The 15,064-nt window shown below is 37.3% G+C and overlaps 1 long non-coding RNA gene across 2 annotated transcripts in view; it reads right to left on the reverse strand.

Moving 5' to 3' along the window:
* Positions 1-9,291: 9,291 nt before the first annotated feature.
* The window catches only part of LOC139706907 (uncharacterized), a 257,770-nt gene continuing 251,997 nt past the window's right edge, over positions 9,292-15,064 (reverse strand). Inside the window, exon 6 of one of the 2 annotated variants that reach the window (XR_011708613.1) lies at positions 9,292-9,381. This is a non-coding gene — a long non-coding RNA (uncharacterized lncRNA). Of the gene's footprint in view, positions 9,403-15,064 lie in introns of both variants that reach the window. The other variant, XR_011708614.1, reaches the window with a different exon arrangement.

A 15,064-nucleotide genomic window follows, 5' to 3' on the forward strand; every position in this document is an offset into this window, starting at 1 on the left:
TCTGCTCTTTCAAAGAGAGTTATTTATCTCCCCCAAAAGAGCATGAAAGAGGAAAGCCCAGTTACTTAACACATCCGTGTATGCAGCAGTGATTTCAGTTATTCACTTAGGACATATTCCCTCTTGATTACCTGGAGCAAACTGTTGGTCCCAGACCAACTTCCTCTTGCCACTCATCGTTTATCAAGATGACTTCTTCCAGGTGTCAGTAGTTATATTTTAAAGTGTAAATATAAGGCCAAGCAAACAAACAAACAAAACCAACCCTGATAGCTTAAATCCACTTCTTTCTTTGACAATGAATGGACTGTTCATTTGGGGGAATGGAATTCTAAATTAACAAGTCACCTGACTAGGTTTCTTCTGAGCTCCTTCAGGAAAGTTTGTGTCAAATGTGTGACTTACAGGACTCAGAGAATTTTCTAATGCATCAGATACCTTAATTGGGATTTTAAAAAGATATTGGGGTAAAAATAATGGGCTGAATCCAAGGATGAGGGAAAAGGTGTTTGTTAGTGGTGTGACATGTGTTTCAGTAGATAGTAGTTAAGGGTTACCACTGCTTGGTGATAGTCAAGAAGATTAACAGGAGGATTTATTCATAGAGATCCAGTACTCAGGAAGAAAAATATTTTAAGTGATCATCGTACTTACTCCCCATTTGTCAGTCCATATTTAGAAAACTGTGTTCGATTCTGAGAAGCACATTTCACAAGGCAGTTAGACCAACTGGCTTGCAAAACCACAGGGACGATGAAAGTGTCTGAGCTCATGCTTTGGGAGGAATGGCTGGGGATGCTGAGTGTGTGTGTCCTAAGGAAAGAAGACCCTGGAAAGAACGTTTCTTCCTTTAAATATTTGTAAGACTAACAAACAGAAAAGAAATCAGACTTATACTGTATGTCTTAAGGGCCCTTATGAATCAACATTAGGAAAAATTCAAACCGTCTGAGTTGTCTAAATATAGAATCGGGGAGATGGTCTCTTGTACAGAAAAATTCAAGCAAAAATGACAGTTGTACTATATAGACTTTGGAGCTCCCTCATCACTGAAATCTATCAACCTAGAAATTTGTTTGAAGCAAATATCTAAACCACATTCTGAAAAATTGTATTCACTTCTATAACATCTGCATTCCTGTTCATCTCTCTAATTTGGGTATTTAATAGCCAGTGTTATGAAATCTACAGCCTTTCTCAAAACACTACTGCATTTACTTTTAAAATCTTTGTAAAGTCAACTAATGTTTCTCATTTTACAGTAGCTTTAACTCAATTCCAGAAATTTTAAAGGAAATAATTGTAGGTGGATATATTAATCTGTTTTTTTTCATTATAACAAAACAACAGAGGCAGGTTGACTTTATAAAGAAAAGAGGTTTATTTAGCTCATGGTTTTGGAGTGTGAAAGTCCAAACAACATGGTATAGGCTCTTGTGAGGGCCTCTCCTTGGCTACATCACCTTGTGGCAGATGGCAATGGCAGGAGCCCTATAGAAGAGAGGATCACATCTGAAAACAGGAAGCCTGTGAATTGGGCTTAGACTTTTATAATAACCCTCCGAATAACTAACCAGGCTTTCATGAAAAATGAGAACAGGGCATGTCCCTAATTGACCTGAGGAAATCCCAACAAGTCCCATCTCTTGAAGATTCCATCTCACCACGCAATAGAAAAATGAAACTTCAACATGTGTCTCGTGACCTTCACTGTCTGATATACCTGTCAAAATCCTCCCTAATATTGTTTGAGATACCTGATGAGTACAAATTGATTGAGTGTCGCCCAAGTCATAACCTTGCATCCTATAATCATGGGAGTACTTCATGAGTACAAGGATCGACGATTCTCTAGGTAGAGGGGGAAGTTGTGGTCGTCCTTCTCCAGGGGTCTTCAAGACATTGTAGTCATTCTATTACTGGCTAGATCATACTTTTGCACTGAATCTACCAGTTGTCACACTGGCAGAGTAAGAGAAAGCTCTAAGAGTCAGGAAATGCTGATGACCTCACTGGGTACCCACAAGGTCCCTGGAGTTTTCATTTCCTCCACCTCAAACACTGGTAAACACAACACCTGACTTCACGGAGCCAAGTGGTGGGCTGCTCACTGTCCCTGTGGCTAGCACATAAATTGCTTTGAGTATCAAGGTCTCTTTTAATCCTTGAGTTTATCAAAAGTTTAATGTTAATCAGATTTACCTGATGTAAGCCTGATCTTTGGCAGTTATTATCCCAAAACAGTAATAATCAAAATGTTGAAAAGCCAACAGTGAGAGTTTTCTGATGGGCTAACTTAAATAACCATCTGAGAATTCTCTGATAAGTACGTAAGTGGCACATACCTGCCACTTAGGGATCTCCAATATGCTGGGGCTCACTCTGCCATACAGTGAAAACTCAGTGCGGGCTCCTAAGCCAGAATATCAAGTCTCTCAAAGTCTTGAAACAGGAGGTGGCCAACATGTGCATAGACCATGTTATGCACGTAAGCTAATAATAGTAAGTACATGCATAAACATGTATATATATATATATATATATATATATATATATATATATATACACATATATATACACACACACACACACACACACACATGCATAATCTGTTACCTCTGATTTACCTGAAATTTTGGCATCATGGAATGTCAACTGACTTTAAACTGTGACTACTGGAAACTCCTTAATGGAGAGACAATAAACTGGCAAAGAAGTAGGCATACGTGCCACATTCTTACTGGCTATCTGACATACTGTCTTCAGGGTTAAGAGATGCCAGCATTCTTAGATCACGTTAACAGAGCACCCCTTCCCCAAAGCTTCCCTAACAAAAGCTGAATATACTGACAGAATGTGGATTATAGCAAAGATTTTGCAAAGTATTCATTTTTAATTTTGAAGAGTATCCTTATTTAACATGTATGAACCTAAAAATATACCCAAACCAAATGTTGATGCATTGTAAGAGTTGCATGTTATGATTCTCTCATTGCATCTGGTAACTGCATGCGGTTAGCTACACTTGGTACAACTAGATACAGCTTGACATATTCTGGGATTTATTAAAATGTAAATGACAAAGCAGAAAAGAATGTTAGACAATTGGATTACTCCATTGACTGAATGTTCCAATACTGTATCTATTTTTGTCAAAGCAATGGTGGCTCCTGCTGTGGGATGCTGAATGGACTATTCCATTGCAGGGCACAGGGAGAGCTTGCATAAAAGAAATTGAAATCTAATCATTTAATTTTTAATTCAGCTCTCCAAAAGCAATAGAATGTCAATACTTTCTAGAAGAAATTATGGCAATTTTGGTATATATTTATTGGAAGAATAGGATTCCAATCTATTTTTTTCAGTGTCTATTATTGAATCTGTAACTTCATTCATGAAAACACTGATGTATTTGCTTGTTTTTGAGCTTGGCCTTGGCTTGTTTTCGTTATGAACATTATGTGAAGAGTATGGATATATGTGATATGGCAGTGAACGTACACAATCCAAGAGAGACATTTTCCTGATGAAAACTGCTATTATTCATTCCAGAGAAGAGAAGGCTGAGAGGTAGGTGTCTTTAAGGACATGAAGGGATTGAGTTTAGAAAGAATGGAAGCCAGCTGTTCTTTCTCTCCACAGGGAACAAGAGAAAATGGGATTAAACTACAGCGTGAGGGATTTGGAATAGAAATGAGAATTTCCCAACTGTGTAGACTCTCAGTGAAATGCTTTTTGAAGGAAGTATGTGGACATTCGTTTTTATTTTGATGCCTTCGAAAAATGGAAAGGCACATTTTCTCTCTGGGGTCTTAGGTGGATGGAGAACAGTGGACTAGATGATTTACAGTTCCTGGATTCTCTTGATCCATGAGTAGAACCTAAAAACAGCATGGTGATAATTAAAAGAGATAGCTATTTTTATACTAGTTATTTTGAATGTCAACTTTTCTCATGGGGATAGACTGGCAATTTTTACCTGCAACTGTGAAATGTTAAACTAAATGGGATGTCATGGAATCAGGTAGGTGGGGACAGAGAATGTGGGAGCATGATGCACTATTTTATTTTTTCTTTTCCCTACCATTTCAGGTATTGAGGAATTCAAGTTTAAAGACAAAATGTCCTTCCTAGTTATGTGTGGAATTTACCATGTGTACGTTGATTTTTGAATTCATAAGAATGTTGCAACATCTTGAGCTACCTCTTTAGAGTTTATACCTACACACACACACACACACACACACACACACACACACATTTTAAAAAAGAAGTTGCATTTTAACAAAATCAATCAATAGTGCTCACTAATTCACAGAGATATTTGAGTACATAGGATTCAAAATGGCACCAATTCAATTCTTGCTTTTAAAAATTATGAGCACAGTAAATGCTTATTGTCTCTTGATTGAAGATAATTATATTTTCCATTTCTCTGAGACAGTTTAGGGTAGCAGGAGTGCTGTGTTAAAATCAGAAACCTTAGGTTAACTCTTATCTCAGTCATGAACTGGCTATGTGACCTGGACAACTAACTTGGGGCAATGTATTGGTTTATATTCTGAGAAATAAAAAGCAAAAGGAAGGCATATTCAATGAGTAATTTTCAAGTTTTTCCTTTTGGATAATATGCTTTCAGCCGCCAATACCAGGAACTCTTAGTTTTTTTTTTGAGCTCATTTTATTGTTGTATCCTGATAGGATGAGAGTTATCAATTTTGGCTGAACATTTCAATCATCAGGGGGAATTTTTTTTAAAAAAATCCAAAGTCGCAGATATATTCACATCGATTAAGTCAGAATCTTTTGAGAAGAGACCCAGGTATCATTGTTTTTTAAACTCCTTAAATAGAGTTAGAATGTACAGCCAAGGAAGGGAACTCTTGCTTTGGGTGTAATGCAAGGAGGAACTAAAATTATTATATTACTGTCATTCACCGTGAATAAAAATATCATGTCTATCCTGTTCCCTCCTACATCTCTAAGAGCCAACAAAGTGCCTGGCATATACTAGGGGCTCAGTAAACAATATTTTTTTTAGTAAACTTTGACTAATCCCCTAAATGAAATTTGGTTTATCAAACTTGATATCCCCTGGATAATTTCCATTTTGACTTCATTCACTGAATAAGACTGCAATACTCTTTGCTTGCCTGTACAAACATCAAAGGAAATTAAAATAATAGGTAATCCTATGCAGTGATATCATTCACCTATCCTTAGGATGAAAGTAAGTAAATCATCTATCATCAAATCCTCTAGAGAAGGTGCTCTTTCTAATCTGAAGGGACATTTCTTATAAGACTCCCCATGCCCAAGTGAAAATAAATAAAACTATATATCTTTAAGTATTCAGATATATCATTCATTCAACAGATATAAATGTAGCATTTATATTGTGTCAAATATTGTGATTGGCTACTGTGCACTGTCTCAACCAGACCTTTATGCTACAAGTGAACCCTAATGCCCTGGGAGATGATATAGTGTTTGTTATATATCATCCTTGGGATAATTGAGAGATTAGTCATTCAAATCATGTTCTTGTGCTCTATGGAAGTCCTAGTTTAAAAGGCTGCAAATATAGAGGATGAAACAACCAACAAAACATAGTAGTTATCTTCCAGAACAGCACTGTCCCACAGAACTTGGTCATTGATAGAAGTGTTTTATAACTATGGTGTTTGTTAGGGCAGCCACCAGTTGTACGTGGCTATTGAGCCCTTGAGATGTGGTCATGGCAACTGAGGAACTGAATCTCTAATTTTACTTAATACTAATTGATTTAAATGAAAATAGCTACACGGGAGGGGTGGCTTCCATGTTCAACAGTGCAGCTTTAGATTCTCATACTCTAATAGAGGAGACTGGAACAAGGTCATCACAATCCTTTCTGGGGAGTGCTAAGCGTGGAATGCTATGAAGGCATCTGGGAGCCGTCAGTCCTAGTGCAATGGTTCAAGTGAAGCCTTTCAAGAGAAGATGGCTGCTGGAATGAGATCAGAAATCACATGATGGAAGTTTGACAGAAGTAGCAGAGAGAGTACAAGAAAGTGATGTCGGTGAGAAAGCTGAGAAGATAAAAGGAATGTTAAGGAAAGGCAAAGATGGATGGCTCATGCCTACAAAAGGAGGGGGAGAGAGGAACTGGAGTCCAGAGAGGACTGTTTGAGCCAGGATCCAGGACATAAAGGGCGTTTGGTATCATGATATGTCAAGGGCAAAGGGCAGCAGTAAAGAGTTTGAAACTATGTGATGATATGATCATGTTTGTGATTTAGAGATTGCCCTGGTGCCACTTGGCAATATAGAAGGAAACACTGGAGTCACTATGCAATGATCCAGGAAAGAAATGAGGGTTGTCTTTACTAAAGCAGATGATGAAGAAAAGTAGACATATTTGAATAGCAGAAAGAAGGAATGGTCAAATGGATTACCTGAATGATCAGCCAGGGCAGTTGGAAGGGGAAAAGACAAGGACCACATACCTTGGTGTCTGACTTGGGTGGATGATAGCACTATTTATTTAAAAGTAACATAGGATCATTTGCAGATTGCCTTCTAAATTTAAATTTTCTTATCACATTAAATTATTTGCTCCTCGTGGATCCTGAAACCAGCTTTGATCCATACTAGTGAAAACAATTTATGAGAACATACTTTTCCAAGAAATCAACACAAGTTCAGAGTTGATGCAATATTTATTTTATTGGGAATTAGGGACATAGGACAGAATCTCATAAAATGTCAACAAACTCATGCCTTGTGCTTGGCTCCCCTTTTATTAAAAACCCTGTTTATTTATGACCTCTCAGTGTAAGATATGGCCAACAGTCATCATTTTGAAAACAGAATGACCAGAGCCATGAGAAGAATGCAATGTGACAGGACAGATACCTAAGTGAAAATTTACCACAGGCAAATATTGAGGCACTTCCAAACATTCAGACTTCTGCTCCTCAGTAGATCCAGCTTAACTGACTCCTTCAAGGCACATTTGCAGTTCAAACCTCTATGTTATCCAGAGGATCACTTCAGTAAGCATTCCTAGATGCCAACTGAATGCAAAGGAGCTGGTAAAGAAGAGATACTCCTCAGTTATAGCTTTTTTTGGTCAAGGTATTCTTGAGGTAGTTTCATGAATGAGTGAGAATTATAATAACAAGTGACTAGATATTTTAAAAAACGTTAAGTACTATTGAAATAGTCATGTATAAACATTCATGCAAAAGTACTTACTAATGTATACTGTGCCTAAAATTGGTAAAGAAGATGGTTATCAGAAGATTTGATCTTTGCAGGTGAACTGAGCATTCCAAATAACTTGAGGATATCATTGAAGATATTGTACAAATTTTGGCCACTGTGTGTTCTTTGGGAATGGATGTTGGCCATTTACGGGTCTAATGTTATATGCAGAGCTAGCTACATTTCACACTGAGGGATGCCAAAGAGGTGCAGAATTGAAGCAGCCTACTAAGTTCAATGCTCCCTGATTACCTAGATATAGTTTCCTTTAATCAAATTCAAGGTTGTGCTTCATTTAGGTAGGATGGAGTAGTAGTTCAAGAGCATTGAGAGTGGACTGGAGGGCCTGGTTTCTGTTCCTTGCTCTGCCACACTCACTATGTGACCTTCTGTAAGTCACTCTAAACTTTAGATTTATCTTGCCTATAAAAAAAAGATACTGTGATAAGTGATTAAGCCCCTCCTCTTTTTAAAAAATATTTGTGATTTCTTACAGAACAAAGTAGAAAATCTCATCAAAATTTGCCCCCCCCAAAAAAAGAAAGAAAAGAGGAAAAAAAGAGAAATGTCTAAAATTCTTCAAGGTCTACTCTCCCAATTTTGTACAACATTCTATTACTCTAATGTAACTCTACTGTAACTCTAGTGTAACTAGAGTGATAGAATGTGTTTTATGATTACTAAAAATCCTAAAGCTGAAAAAGTTGAAGTGCTAACTTAAAAAACCCACAACTATTTGTTGATAGACAACTATCAAGTAATATTAAAAAATGGTGATCCTGTTGACATTGATTACAATATTGTGACTTCGTGCTTGAGATCATGAGCTTTGCAATCAGAATTCTGATTGTGAGCCTCCTTACCTAACACCTTGGCAAGTTCTATCACCTCATTTAACCTGTTTTGTTGCCTGTAAAATGGGGATAAAAGTATCTAATTTGCATAGTTGTTTGAGTTTATATGGAAAATGCTTAACATACAGTGAGAACTTAGTAAATACCAATTGTTATTAACAGAAAAATCATGAATTCTCCATATTATCACCAATTACCCTCACTTGCTTTAACAGAAAAGAAATTCAATTATAATTCTAGGTGATGCCTGAGGTTGGAGAGGGGAGGTGTGTGTACACACTTTATCAAATACACTGGGACAAGTGCTGAATGTCTGGGGTGAAGTCATCATCTCCTAACTACACCATATATCCGAATTTCCTCCTTCTCGGCTTTGCTCATAGTGTCATGTCAAACTACAGGTCTCTGTTTTCTCCTAACTTTCAATTTTTCTAAATTTTTGAGTCCTTCAAAATTCATCTCACATTTTCCTCTTTGGGGAGTTTTCTTCCCCAAAAGGTCGGTCCACTCATCTCGTGGTAATCTTCTTTGAGCTCATTATCTACATCTTTTGTTCTACTTTGGCTCTTATCATCCTCTGACCCAACCTGTTTCTCCTCTCTTCAAAAGTTTATGTAACTTTGCCTAACTAGATTGAAGCTTCTTACAAGCAGGGACCGGATCTCATAGAACAGAGCTTTTTTTCCTAAAAATAATGGTTGGTGGGTTGGTGTCAGGTGAAACAGTGTGGTATTTCTATGCTGCCCTATGAATCTCTTCTGTTACTTGATCCTTCAACTTGCTCATGCCTGCCTTGCTATTTCTAAGGTACTTTTCAATTTTCTGGTTACTCTGAAGAAGAAACTACTTGTGGCTAAACATCATTCTCCTTATTGTATTGATTTTGTTCTTTAGGACATTAGCACATTTGTGCCCATTCAGATTCTAGTACTAGTGCATTAACAATCATGTCCATAGTAGGAAAAAAAAATGAATGTCACATGAATTAAAATACAAACAGAGGAATACACACAAGGAAGGGAAAGTTCTTGGCTCATCAGAGATCTAGATGTCAGTACTGGGTTTTTCTGTTTCTTGGAAAGATTGCTCTTATTCTGAGGGTTCTATTGGCCGAAACTGCACATTTGGGTGTACTGCTGGACAGGAGAGATGTCTTCAGGTGGACATTTTCTTTGTCTCAACTTCACAGTTGACGTGAGGTTCCATCAATATAGCAGTCTCTGCAGTCTTTGTCCTTTCACTGGGGAGACATTCCTGAGGAGGGGGGCTATAGGATCAGCTGAAAGGAACATCGACAAAACTAAAAAAATAATAGAACATGTCACACAAAGTTATCACATTGACTCTTTAATAAAAATGAATAAATGATACTTTGGGGAGCATGCTATTTCTAACTACAGCTGAGATGTTTGCTTGCATCACCAGAAAAAACAGAACTCCCATTCATTGTTCAGCTTGCTCAAGAATCAGTCAAGCAGTGGCATCACCTGTGTGTGTGCAAGAGTAGCACTCCAATCATTCTGGGGGATACGCTGTAAGAAAAGCTTCAGGTTTAATTCAATAGGAAGTTGTTGAAGTAGGACACACAGGAAAAGAACAAAAGGCCACAGGACACTGAGGACACATTGAAATAAATCCAAGAACTAAAGGCAAGATAAACTAGTTGTGGGTAGATAACTGCACAGTAATGTAGGAGTGAATGAAGTCACTAGACTGTCAGGTGTTAACTGTGAGTCCCTTGTATTTGTCTTGGTATTTCCAGTGCCTGGCACAGAATGTGGCACACAGCACTGAAAGAGCAGAAAAGAGAGAAAGAAGGGAAGGAAGAAAGAAAGGTTCCTCAAATCTTGAGGCAGAGGGACAGCATGTGCAGAAAAGAGAAGCAGGGTGTAAATTTATTGAAGCCGTGAAAGCTGGGAGAAGCAGATTCATAGTATTCAAGAAGACACTCCACAATCTGAGTGTTTTTAGAAAACAGGGTGGAGTAATTTCCGGGTGGTTTTGAACATGTCAAGGTTTAATTTGGGAAGTGTGGTGTGTTGATGCAACTGCTGCAGGCTTTGATTCCAATGAATCGAGGGAAAGGGGGAATGTGAAACTTAAAGGCATCAATCCAACAAACCACACTACAAGTAATTACATGAAAACAGAAGCACTAAAGAATAGGGCTTTACTACAGAAAGGCAGGTGCTTGTCTGAGTTTCTTCTGCATTCATGTTGAAGGAAATGAGCTTAGAACTCAGATCAAGAATTGCTTCTCCCACTGTGCAGCTTGTTTCATTCCTCAGCTGTTGCTCTTTTCTGTCACTGCCCCTTCCTGAAAATGAACTCCAGTCTTTACTGCTTTAGCATGAAGGCAAAATATGTTAGTAGATTCAGACCCCGGAGACGGAATCAAATATAACTTTAGAAGGGCAACCGTTGGTACAATAGACTCTGGATTTACAGGTCCTGAGCTTGTTCCTATGCCACGTACTAGAGAATAGCCTCAAAAACTCTTAGAGCTGTCAAAGAATGTAGAGCCTGACTAATCCACCTCACTCATTTTACAGATGAGGATATTTGAGAAGAGTTGCGTTAATGCTTCTTTTATTCTGCAAAACTTATTGTGAATGAAATATATTTTGCCAATGGATTTTGATTTAACCAAAGTCTTTACTGCCAGCCTCTTCTTTATGCTCCCACAAATAGAGATGCACCAAAATGGATATATCATGACCCATCACTGCTCTCTCCCCTAAATCCTTTGAGCATACTGAGGTTCTCCAGATGGCAGGAACAATATTGTTTTATTCCAAAAAATATAGATAACTTAGGGGTAAATATTGTGAATAGGTATTCTACTGTTCTAACCAACCATAAGTAACTGATCCTGGGTAAGTAAGTCGCTACACATCTTAGAAGATTTTAAAATTTATTATTTTGTGAACATTGTCAGAAAGGATGGGGTGCTAAGCTTTTGATACACATTTGTGAACAAATTAAAATGCTATTTATTAAGGAAGGACTTGCATACAATATTTTTGTGACTCACTTGAATGGTCAATAATGGAAAGACCTTGAATATATGAGCAGGTAGAAAGTAAAACAAGGTATTGCTTTGGTGTTATATAGAGATAGCACAGGCAAAATGTCTCATATAATATAGACTCCATTATCAAAATTAATTTTGAGGAATAAACAGTATAAATATGTGAAAGACCATATTTAGCAGTCTATTATGATTTAGATATCTTATAAATCAGCTTTCTTCAGGCTCTGTGCCTACTTAATTGGAGTAATAACCTGTATCACCTCAACAAGAGGCTCCTTTGAAATCCTTTTGTCTCCTGAATGCATGACATGAAATGGGACTCTTATATCATCTTGCTCAGGGTCCTTCTGCAATCCAATGGTAATGATTCGTTGAATTTGCATTAAGAAACTCTTCACCTACCGAGCATATGGTAAATGTCAAGTGCCAGGCTGACCAACCAACTCAATGTGGCTTTGCCTGGGCTTTTTTCCTTAATAGGTAAATCTTCAGGGGTCAGATTCTTGGAGGGGGCCTCTCCAGTTGAGCCATAAGTAGCTCTCTGGTGTCATGCTGAGACCCCAAAAGGGAAGTTGATGTTAGTGCATAAGTGACCTAAAGCAGAGTTTCAGTTACTCATCTTGTGGCATGGAAAATGGAAGAAAAAGAAAATAAAAAGAATTGTTTATTATCGTTATTATTTTGATTACTTTGATTAAATTAAAATTATTGTCTCTGCCCGAGGCCATTTTCTTGGCATTTTATCTCATTATTCCAACAAAGGAAATGGATTTCTTACGAATAAGATTTACTATTCTAATATCCTCCATTACTTCAAGTTGTCCAAACTCAGGATGAAGACCAAATCAATAAAGAATAGCAAATATTTCACAAATAATGCAGGTGTCCACAGTGATAACCCTTTTAGAGATCATTAATTTCCAGCATTGAGGTTGCACACATTCATTCTCTCACAAGAACACAGACTGTAGAGTCCTTTTATTCTTATGTCAATTAATGAGGAATTTAAAAAGAATAAGCTGACTTGAAAAACATTCTCCTCAGGAACTGTTTCAGATGATGAGAAATGCCCAAGGGTGGGAGGTGGGGGGGTAGAAACTCAAGTAGGCAACATGTAAAGCAACACACAACTATATGCACATTAGTATAATTACACATTGCAAATTATATCGGATGTATCTAATATCTAATTTTTTGAAAGCTGATTCCACTTGAGACTTCAATAACAGCATCAACATTTTGCAGGTGGCTCCTTCTGTATAGTATCCAAAGGGAATTATTCCTCTAATGTGCTTACAGTCCTCAAGTAAAAACTGCAGCTCTCTCTTAAAATGAACAATGAACACGGGGAATATCACCTTGATAAAGGAGAGGGGGAGGGCTCCACCCTATGTAATATTTATTCTGTTCCTTCTGTGCACATGATACTTGCCCCAAGTAATAAGGAACTTAAACATGAACCTCACTGGAAAATGCAGAAGAGGCTACATATAGATTCTGAGGCCTGATATGATAAGATAAAGGATCGATTATTTTTTTAGATTGAGGGATAAAAGACAAAAGTGAAATAAAATGGCATGTTGTACCTTTGATTGAAAACAGAAAACTCCACGTTCAGTTGAGCTCTTTTAAAACATACAATTAATTTGTCCTAAAGAGGACACCAGATCAAAGCTCCACTTTGAGGATCAGGCTTTTGTCCTCATCTTTCTGTGTGAATCAATCATCAAATAACCAAAATATATTTATGATCTTGGAGAAGGAAGCATATTATTCAACTTGATTGGATCCATTTTCTTGATTCCTCCTTAAAGATCTTTCTGCTAATTAGTCAGGGTTACTATTGAATTATTTAATTATCTGCACTTTTGTGCAATGAAATATGTTGTCATATCACATACTTTATCATACTGTTGCTGTTCACACTTAATGATGCCTCTATAGTTAGCAGTTTCCTTTGTTCTGCTCTGTAAGTGGTTTTAGAAAGGGGGTGGGCGGGGAAGGAGGAGCCTTGGGGTTTGTAAAATAAAATCATACATTCCTGGTGCTCATGCAAAACTTTATGCATTTACATGAATTTCGCTTCAGAAATTAAGTTGCAATTCCATTTGGAATAAGTTAAGAGGCACATGTCGGTGACTTTGAATGCAGTCACAAGGATATAACTATACCTTGACATCTCTCTAGTGCATATCCACTGCAGTGCAATGTAAAAGGAGGATTTAATTTTTTTTTAAATCAGCAAGGAATGTCTTTAACAAGGAAGAAGTAAATTATGATAATTACTCTGAATGGTCGGATCCTTGAGCATTACTAATTAGCATTTATTGCCTGGATTATAGAACAATACATGTGAAACCGAACTGCGATTGCTCTTTTACGTTGAAGACTTGAAAAGGCAATGGAGCAAAAAGGCAGCAACATCGCTAGTTTACTTGGTAGCTTACATCTCCTGGGTAGTATGCAGAAATCCTTATTTTGGAAACACATAAATGTGGTCCTCAATATCTACCTGGTCCAGCCATTTTTTTGTTTTAGGCACATATTTGCATATAATATCATAATTACGGTACAGTAATGAGAGGAGAAGCATTTTGGTTAAGATATCATTTGGGGGTAATTTTATCAGTTGTGAGAGCTTGAGAATATAGAGACTACAACTCGCTGCTGCATAAAAATATGAAATTTTCCTGGAGAAGTTTTCACTTAAAAATGAAACAAAGAACTCAGTTCTTAGTGAATACAATTTTACATTCACTTCTCCGCTTTCTCTTAGAAGAACTACAGTTGAAAAATAACTGAGGCAATTTGTTTCTGGCTTAAGAGCCCCCCACCCCCCCTTTTTTTTTCATTAAGAATTTGCAATAAAATAGATTGTGAAATTACAAAAAAATTAGATTTAATCAACAGACCAACACCAGTCACGTACATAAATGCCACTCGCATAATCTAGCCACTGAAATTCTTAAATAACCGGCAGGTAGTAGGAGAGAAAGAGGAAAAATGAACCATTCATCATCCTCAAGGCGGTCTCACGGTTTTCCTCCACACCCCATTATAGTGAAGGAAGAGAAAAGAACATCCTAAAGCATAAAGCCAGTTCTAAATACAGTCACTAGTCTTCCCAATACCTTCCATGCCTTCCCCACCCTGATCCTTTTTAGTTTGAAAGAATAAGTTTGACTAAATCTGTGAAGAGATTAAACAGGCTGGTGATAAAAATTAATTCTGCTGAATGAGCAAATGCATTTGGATTGCAGAGATGCAAATAAGATAATACTTTTCTTTTTCTTTGACATACCAAGCGGATTAGTTTAGAATGTTAAATTTGATTTTATTAGAATATATTAGCAGTGTTTTAATTAATACCAATCAAACATTTTCTTTCCCTGGGGCTTGATGTGTTCCTAACACTTTCTAAATCATCTGTCTTTTTTTTTTCCAAGTGGGGGGGGGAAAAACTATCAAACCACCAAAGCCTTTTGTTATATTCTTCATAAATTTATTGCATTCAGTGGAAAACCATAAGCTTTTTCCATAAAGGTGTCTTGCCTATAAACTTCATTCCCAGGTGCTAGATTTAAAATGAGTACTGTTCACTAGTACACTTTAGTTTTTAAAAAGGTAAGAAGGATTAAAAACTTGAAAATAAACATACTCTGTGTTTTTCTTTTGGGGAAAAATGTTGCAAAAGGGGTTTGGGCTAGTTCATATTTCTTGGCTTTATTCTCACTGAGCTTCCCAAAGCTGTTAAATTTCCAACTGCATTGGTTTCAAGCTGGCATTTCTTTGGAAACAGAGGCAAAAAGAGAAATTTTTTAAAAAAGAGGTGGTGGTGGTGGTGGTGTGTGTGCTGGGGGTGGGGGGGAGGTGCGTCTAGTTAAAAATATGGCGAGCCAGTACGCCCTGTGAACTGAACTGTAACTGT

Source organism: Marmota flaviventris, chromosome 9 (assembly GCF_047511675.1).
Source record: "Marmota flaviventris isolate mMarFla1 chromosome 9, mMarFla1.hap1, whole genome shotgun sequence".
Lineage (NCBI taxonomy): Eukaryota > Metazoa > Chordata > Mammalia > Rodentia > Sciuridae > Marmota > Marmota flaviventris.